The sequence below is a fragment of the Carlito syrichta genome, unplaced genomic scaffold, assembly GCF_000164805.1.
Source record: "Carlito syrichta isolate Samal-C Ts95f unplaced genomic scaffold, Tarsius_syrichta-2.0.1 Scaffold56697, whole genome shotgun sequence".
NCBI lineage: Eukaryota > Metazoa > Chordata > Mammalia > Primates > Tarsiidae > Carlito > Carlito syrichta.
In genome coordinates this window covers 154,704-164,076 of record NW_007000793.1, presented here as the reverse complement: position 1 = coordinate 164,076, position 9,373 = coordinate 154,704, and positions in this window count along the sequence as shown.

Here is a 9,373-nt window from a genome sequence, read left to right as displayed (position 1 = left end):
ACCTCAGCCTCCCAAAGGCGCGGGATTACAGGCTGAGCCACTGAGCCCGGCTGTCTCCTACATTTTATAAGGTTTTTATAGTTTGAGGTTTTCACATTTAGGTCTTTGATCATTTAGAGCTGATTTTTGTGTATGATAGGCTTGAGTCTTGTGTTAATCTTCTGCATGTGATCAGCCAGTTTTCCCAGCAGCATTTACTAAACAGGTTCTCCTCTCCCCAGTGGTTGGTGGTGGAGGTTTTGTCAAAGATTAGTTGGTTGAAAAATTGAGGTTTTGCTTCCGGAATCTCCATCTTGTTCCACTGGTCCATATGCCTGTTCTTGTACCAATACCAGTCTGTTTTGATTATTGTAGACTTATAGTAAGTTTTAAAGTCTGGAAGTGTGATACTACCCACTTTGTTTCTTTTGCTAAGGATTGCTTTGGGTATTTGTGGTCATTTATGTTTCCTTATGAATTTCTGTATTGTCATTTTCAGGTCTGAGAAGAATGGTGTTGGTAATTTAATGGGTATTTCCTTGAATCTGTAGATTGCCTTTAGCAGGATGAATATCTTAACAATGTTGATTGTTACAATCCATGAGCATGAAATAGTTTTCCATTTGTTTGTGTCTTCCTGGATTTCTTTGAGCAGTGTTTTGTAGTTCTCGTTGTAAAGGTCTTTCACTTTTTTGGTTAGGAAGATGCTGAGGTATTTCTTTTTGTGTGTGTGCCTATTGTGATAGAGACTGTGCTTTTAATTTTGTTCTCTCTTTGTTGTTGTTGGTATATAAGAATGTGACTATCTTTTGCAGCTTTTTTTTTTGTACCCTGAGACTTTGCCAAAGTGCTTTATCAGTACAAAGAGGTTTTTGACAGATTCTTTTGGATTTTTGAGACATAGAATCATATCGTCTGCAAAGAGGGAAAACTTAACTTCCTCTTTTCCTATTTGGATACCCCTGATTTCCTTCTCTTGTCTAATTGCTCTAGCTAGGACTTCCAAAACAATGTTGAACAGGAAGGGTAAGATTGGGCAATCTTGTCTTGTTCTGGGATTCAGGGCAAATGCTTCCAGTTTATGTCAGTTTAGTAATATGCTGGCTGTGGGTTTTTCATAGATGGCACTTACTATTTTGAGGTATGTTCCTTCTATGTCTAGGTGTTTGAGGATTTTTAATCATGAAAGGATGCTGGATTTTATCAAAAGCTTTTTCTCCACCTAATGATATAATCATGTGGTTTTTGTTTTTATATATGTGGTTGTATTTAATTACATTTATGGGAATCTACTTTTTAATTGAGAAGTTAAATGTATTTTATGTACTAGCAGTAAGTTATTAGAAAATAAAAGCAAATATCAATTCCATTTGCATAGCATGAGAACATAACATGCATACACATACATTTAAAAAAATATTTTATTTTAAATATGTGGAGTACAATTCAGGTTAGGTATACAAATGTTCATTATGTAGGTACCCTTGTTGATGAAGTGTGCTCCCTCTCCTCTGACAGTTTCTCACTACTGACAATCGTGCCTCCACCCTCCCCCAGCTGTTTTCCACTACTGCCAATTCCTTTCTTGTAGTATTAAGAAAGTTGTTCATGGTCTGCTTATGAGTGAGAACATGTGATACTCGGCCCTTTGTTTCTGAGATAGATCACTCCATATTATAGACTATAAATCCATCCGAATTGCTGCAAAGTTCATAATTTTATCCTTCTTTAGGGCTGTGTAATATTCCATCATGTATATGTACCACATTTTAAAAAATTTATTATTAAGATATGGGGTTCTATTCAGAGTTAGGTATGCAAACATTGACTGTGCAGGCACCTTTGTTGATGAGGTATGCCCCTCCCTTCCCTAGCAGTTTCCCTCAACTGCCAGTCCCACCCCCCCCCGACAGTTTTCCACTACTGCCAATCACTTCCTTATAGCATAATTGTTCAAGGTCATCTTATGAGTGAGAACATATGGAACTCAGTTCTTTGTTTCTGTGATAAATCACTGAGTATAATAGACTCCAAACCCATTCAATTTGCTGCAAATTCCATATATTTGTCCTTCTTTATGAATGCATAATATTCCATTGTGTATGGGTACCACATTTTTAAATCCAGTCCAGCTTCGATGGTCAACATGGTTGGCTCCATGTTGTTGCTATTATGAATAGAGCTGCAACAAACATACGTGTGCAGGTATCTTTTTCGTAGAATAATTTGAGTTCCTCTGGGTATATTCCCAATGGGGAATTACTGGGTCATATGGAAGGTCAATTTCTAGTTCTTTCAGAAATTTCCAGACTGTTTGCACAATTTTGCATTCCCACCAGCAGTGTAGAAGTGTTCCTTTTTCTCCACATCTTCACCAGCATCTGTTGTTGTTTGTTTTATTAATGATGGCCATTCTTACAGGGGTTAGGTGGTATCTCAATGTGGTTTTGATTTGCATTTCTCTGATGATGAGTGAGGTTGAGCACTTTTTCATGTGTCTGTTGGCTGCCTGTATATATTTTTTTGAGAAGTGTCTATTCATGTCTTTTGCCCACTTTTTAAAGGGGCTGTTTGTTTTTTTCCCTTTCGGTGCATTTGAGTTCCTTGTAGATCCTAGATGTTAGGCCTTTGTCAGATATACAGTTGACAAATATTTTTTCCCATTCTGTGGGGTGTCTCCCTGCTTTCTTGATGGTTTCTTTTGCTTTGCAGAAGCTCGTTAATTTGATGAGGTCCCACTTGTCTATCTTATTTCTTAAGGTATTGGCCTTTAGGGTTCTGGATAGGAATTGGTTGCCAGTTCCAATTTCCATAAGTGTCTCTCCTAGGTTTTCTAAGTTTCTTATAGTTTGAGGTTTTACATTTAGATCTTTGATCCATTTAGAGTTAATATTTGTGTATGGTCATTGGTAGGGGTCCTGTTTCAGTCTTCTGCATGCATACACATAAATTTAAGAGGACATAAAAGAGCTGTTTTTATAGAGCTGAAAACTATAACACATTTCTGAGAGAGATTAAAAAATACCTAAAGAATTAAAAGGATATACCATGTTTATGGAGTGGAAGACTCGGTATATTTAAGATGCTGATTCTTCTTAAATTGATCTACAGATTCCATGAAATCTCTACCCTAATACCAGTAGGCTTTTCTGATAGAAATTGACAAGTTAGTTCTAAAGTTTATATAGAAATGATGCAAAAACCTAAATATTTAAATGAGGCTTGAAAAGGCTGATCCCAAAAATCATATCTATAGTGTAAAGTGAAAAAATCAAGACAGTGTCTTACTGGCATAAAGATGGGAAATGAAACAATGAAATTGAATAGATAGATATAGACCCATACTTTCTCTACGAAGATGTCCAAGTGATCCAATGGGAGAGAGGAATGTCTCTGTAATAAACAGTGATAAAACAATTAGCTATCCAGGTGGAAAAGTGAATTTCAAACTGCACCTCACCTTACACTCCAAACTTAATATGATATGAGTCATAGACTTAAACATAAAAGTTAAAGTATTTTTTAGATAAAAACATTGGCTAATATCTTTGAAATTGGAGGATGAGCAAAGGTTTCTTAGGCAGGTTACAGAAAGTAATAACAATCAAAGAAAACAAATGATAATCTAGATTTTGTTAAAATAAAAACCTAGGTTCATGAAACGGCACTATTATGAGAAGGAGTAGCAAGTCACAGGCATATATCTGACAAAGGATTGGTATTCAGCATGTATAAAAAGCTTGTATAACTGAATAATAACACGTTAAACAATTTAAAAAAATAAATAGAACATATTTGTCATGTTGTCCAAGCTGGAGTGGAGTGGCTAGTCCCAGGTGACATCAAAGCATAAAGCATTCTTGAATTCCTGGGCTCAAGTGTTCCTCCCTCCTCAGGCTTCTGAGTAACAATCTGATTTTTTTAATGGGCCAACTCCCTAGGATGGTGGTAAAGAAGAGGTCTCAGTCCCTGAAAGAGCGATGACTTTGCCCACAAGTATGCGGGGAGGTTTTTTTCCAGGGAGTTGAAAGCAATGACAAGGAACATCTGATACAGAACCCAAGGGGTTTGGGGGAGAGAGTAGGATTACACCCCATGAGAGCAACCACTAGGAGGTGCATCTGGTATCAGACGTGGGTTTCAGCAACTGAAGTGTTTTGAGAGGTGTTTCTGAGGCACTTGTTCACTCACCTTGCACCATATGTTATTGCAGCCAGACTGGAATCTCTACTAGGGCAGGGATCTTCTGGTCTTTCTAGGGCTTCTCAATTCTCAAGGACACACACACAAAAACATCCCTAGAAAGCACTGGACTTTCTAACCTTGCTGTATCCCTTACTTCTGCACTCAGTGCTTTTAAAAATCAACTTTAATTAGTGCACAATAAACTGCATATCTTTAAAATGTGCAATTTGATAAGTTTTGGTATAATACATATGCTTGTGAAACCATCACCACAATTAAGATAGCAAATATACTCACTATCTGCAAAGTTTCTTCATGTCTCCTGTAATCTGTCCCTCCCTCACATCTGCCCACCTTCTTCACCAGGAATCTACTGATCTGCTTTCTGTCCCCATAGATTTTTTTTCAGTTTTTGTACTTTTATGTAAATGAGGTTTTACAGTATATCGTCTTTTTTATCTGGCTTCTTTCACACAGTGTAAGTTCCTTGAGTTCTATTCAAGTTGATGTTTCAATAGTCATTCCTTTTAATTTGTTGTTCATTCAGCTTTTAACAAACATTTGGTTTGTTTTCACTTTTTGACTATTACAGATAGCACTACTATGAACATTTGTGTAAAAGTCTCAGTGTGGATATATGATTCCTTTTCTCTTGAGTTAATACCTAGAAACAGAATGACTGGATCATATAGTTGGTGTATGTATAACAGAAACTGTCTTTTTGTTTGTTTTACATTGTTGCCACCATTGTATGAGAGTGCCAGTTTGTACATATTCTCCCAATAATTGGTATAGCCAGTGTTTTCAATTTTAGCAATACTAAAAGGTGAGCAGTTATAGCTCATTGTTATTTTATTTGCATTTTCCTAAGACTAATAATATTGAGCATCTTTTCATAGTTTTTTGCCATCTGTAAATATTAATTGATAAAATATCTGTTCCAATCTTTTGCCCATTTTAAGAACTGGCTTTTTTTGTTTTCTTCTTATTGAGATTTGAGAGTTCTTTATATAATCTAGATATAAGTCTTTTCTTAGATATATGCATTACATCGCTTCTTGCCTTTTGGCTAATATCAAGTGTATATATATGCATTGCATATATTTTTCCCAGTCAGTAGCTTGTATTTTCATTCTCTTACTAGACTCTTTCAAAGAACAATTTTTAATTTAAATTCCAATTTAGCAATTAAAAAAATTTACATCATGATTTGCTACTATATCTAAGAAATATTTGCTTAATAGAACCACAAAGATTTTCTCCTAGCATAATTATAGAAGCATTGTAGACTGGGTTTTCCATTTTGGTCTATGATCTATTTTTGAGTTATTTTTGCACATACCGCAAGGAATAAATCATAGCTCATTTTTTCGTTGTCATTTTATGAATATCCAATTTGTTTTGTCACCATTTATTGAAAAGTCTACTTGTTCTCCACTGATTGTATTTGCATCTTATGGTATTTAATGTGTTTTGTCTAGCTTGTTTATCCACCTGGCACCCTATAATATTATATCCAAAATGAACCTCTCTTAGGACAGGGATCTTTTTGCCTTTCCTGGGTTTCTCAATACTCAGAGACACATAAAAAGTCATCCTTAAGAACTTTGAACTTTGAACTGCTACATCCCTTAATTCTGTGCTGATGTCCTGTTGAAAGTCAGTTGTTCACCGGGAGTAGTGGCTCATGCCTGAAATCCCAGCACTTTGGGAGGCAGAGGCAAGCAGATTGCCTGAGCCCATGGGTTCGAGACCAGTCTCAGTAACATGGTAACCTCGTCTCTACAATACATTAAAAAAAAAAAAAACATTAGCTGGGCGTGGTGGTTCATGCCTGTAGTTCCAACTACTTGAAAGGCTGAAGTGAAAGAATCTCCTGAACCCAGGAGGTGAAGGTTGCAGTGGCCGTGAGCGTGCCACTACACTACAGCCTGGGCAACAGAGTGAGACTCCGACTCAAAAAAAAAAGAATAAAAGAAAAGAAAACCAGTTGTTCATACATGTGTGGGTCTATTTCTTGACTCTGTCATGTTTGGTTGATCTCTTTAATGCCAATGCCTTAAAGTGATCAATATCGTAATTGCTGTAGCTTTATAATAAATCTGGAAATTAGGTAGTGTTAGCCCATCAACTTTGTTCTTTTTAAAAAGTCATTCTATTCTAGACTTTGCTTTTATAAATGAATTTAGGTATCAGCATGCCAATTTCTAAAAAAAAAAAAAAATCCTGCTGAGATTTTGATTAAGATTGCATTGAATTTGTAGATCAAGTTGGAGAAACTTGATATTTTAATAACATTTAATTTTCTGACCCTTGAGGATGGCATTTCTCACCACTTATTTAGGTCTTTTTAAATTAAACTTATTTCAGCAATGTTTTAAAAATTTCAGTGTATCAGTGTACTCCTAGTAATTGTGAAATAACCTTCTTTATCTTTGGTAATATTCTTTATTCTGAAATCTACTTTGCCTAATATTAATATAACCACTTCACATTTCTTTTTCTTGGTATTAGCATAGTATGTCCTTTTCCATCTTGTTGCTTTTGGCATGATTGTGGTTTTAGATTTAAAGTGAAGTTCTTTTTGGTAGCATATAGTAGGATTTTGCTTTTGTATTCATTTTAACAATCTCTACCTTTTAACCGAAATGTTTAGTCTATTTATATCAACTGTTATTATTGCTATAGTTTGGTTTAAGTCTATCACCTTGTTATTTGTTTTACATATTTCTCATCTGTTCTTTGTTTCCTTTTTTCTTTTTATTCCCGCCTTCTTTTGGATTATTTGAATATTTTCTGATTCTATTTTCTGATTCTCCTCTGTTAACTTATTAGTTACAAATAATTATTTTGTTGTTTTAGTAGTTGATTTAAAATTATAGTATTCATTCTTAATTTACCATAGTCTACCTTCAAGTAGAATCATATACTTCCAATTTTCCTCACCTAGGCATTATGCTACTTTTGTCATTCATTTTATTTATATGTAGATTATAATCCTAATAATGCCATTATTTTTTAAATAATTATCTTTTAAAGCGATTTAAATATTAAGTTAAAAATATTACGTATTTATAAATATAGTTACTATTTCTGGACTTCTTTTCTGTATTCAAATTCTTATTTCCATGATATAATTTTCTTTCTATGTGTATCTGAAACAACATTCATTTAATTGTCTTTTTATTAGTTATAACTATAAAAAATAGTTGAAAAATTTTTTTCAATAATTAGAGCATGTTGCTCTACTGCCATTTCACTTGCGTTGTTTCTGACAAAACGTCTACAGTCATCTTTATTTTTATTTCTTTGCATGCAATGTATCTTTTTTCCTTTGGTTTTTCTTAAGTATTCCTCATTATCACTGGTTTTTAGCAATTTGATTATAATGTTTCTGCTGTAGACTTTTCTTCATCTCTCATGCAGGGTTATCTGATCTTCTTGGACTTGTGGGTTTATAGTTTTTATCAAATTTAGAACATGTTTGGCTAATATTTCTTTAAATGTTTTGTCCCCACTTTCCTTTTTTCCTTTAAGAATTTCATATATTAGGTCACTTGAAGTTGTTCCACATATACTGCTTCTCTATTCTTGTGTATAGTGTGTGTCTTTGGGTTTGTTTGTCTCATAGATGTATTTTGAATGGCTTCTATTTCTATATCCTCAAATTCACTAATCATGACCTCTGCATGTTAATCTCATATAGTGTATATTTCATTTCAGTTGTAGTTTTATGTCTTGGATTTTTACTTGACTCTTTTAAAAAAATCTTTTATGTATCTACTTAAATTATTAAACATATAGACTTTAGATATAATATTTTAATTTTTTTTCTAACTACTAGATCACTAGGGATTTTTTTATTTGCTCATTTTAACATTGGTGTCAGTTTGCCATTATTCTTCTCATACTATGTCTTATTTTCCTGGGTTTTTTGTAAATTTTTTTTCTTTTTTTATTATAAAGATGTGGGGGTACAATTCAGGGTTAGATATACAAACCTTGATTATGCAGTTATCCTTGTTGATGAGGTATGCCCCTCCCTCTCCTAGCAGTTTCCCTCAACTGCCAATCCCACCCCCCCGACAGTTTCCCATTATTGCCAATCCCTTTCTTATAGTATTATGATAATTGTTCAAGGTCTGCTTATGAATGAAAACATATGGTACTCTGTTCTTTGTTTCAGTGATAAATCACTGAGTATGATAGACTCCATATCCATCCAAGTTGTTGTGAAGACATATGTTTGTCCTTCTTTATGGCTGCATAATATTCCATTGTGTATAGGTACCACATTTTCTTTATCCAGTCCAGCTTTGATGGGCAATGTGGTTAGTTTCATGTTTTTGTTATTGTGAATAGAGCTGCAACAAACATACATGTGCAGGTATCTTTTTTGTAGAATGATTTGAGTTCCTCTGGGTATATTTCCAATAGGGGAATTGCTGGGTCATAGGGAAGGTCAATTTCTAGTTCTTTCAGAAATTGCCACACTTTCTTCCAAAGAGGTTACACTAGTTTGCATTCCCACCAGCAGTGTCGAAGCATTCCTTTTTCTCCACATCCTCACCAGCATCTGTTGCTGTTTGTTTTATTAATGATGGCCCTTCTTACTGGGGTTAGGTGGTATCTCAATGTGGTTTTGATTTGCATTTCTCTGATGATGAATGAGGCTGAGCACTTTTTCATGTGTCTGTTGGCTGCCCATATATCTTCCTTTGAGAAGTGTCTATTCATGTCTTTTGCCCACATTTTAATGGGGCTGCTTGTTTTTTTCCTTTCAGAGCATTTGAATTCCTTGTAGATCCTAGATGTTAGGCCTTTGTCAGAATTACAGTTAGCAAATATTTTTTCCCATTCTGTGGGCCATCTCCTTGCTCTCTTCATGGTTTCTTTTGCTTTGAAAAAGCTTGTTAGTTTGATGAGGTCTCACTTGTCTATCTTATTTCTTAAGGTATGGACTTAGGGTTCTGATCAGGAATTGGTTGCCAGTTCCAATTTCCATAAGGGTGTCTCCTGCGTTTTCTAAGATTCTTATAGTTTGAGGTTTTACATTTAGGTCTTTCATCCATTTTGAGTTAATTTTTGTGTATGGTGATAGGTAGGGGTCTTGTTTCAGTCATCTGCATGTGATCAGCCAGTTTTCCCAGCACCATTTGTTGAATAGGTTCTCCTCTCCCCAGTGGTTGCTTTGTCAAAGATGAGTTGA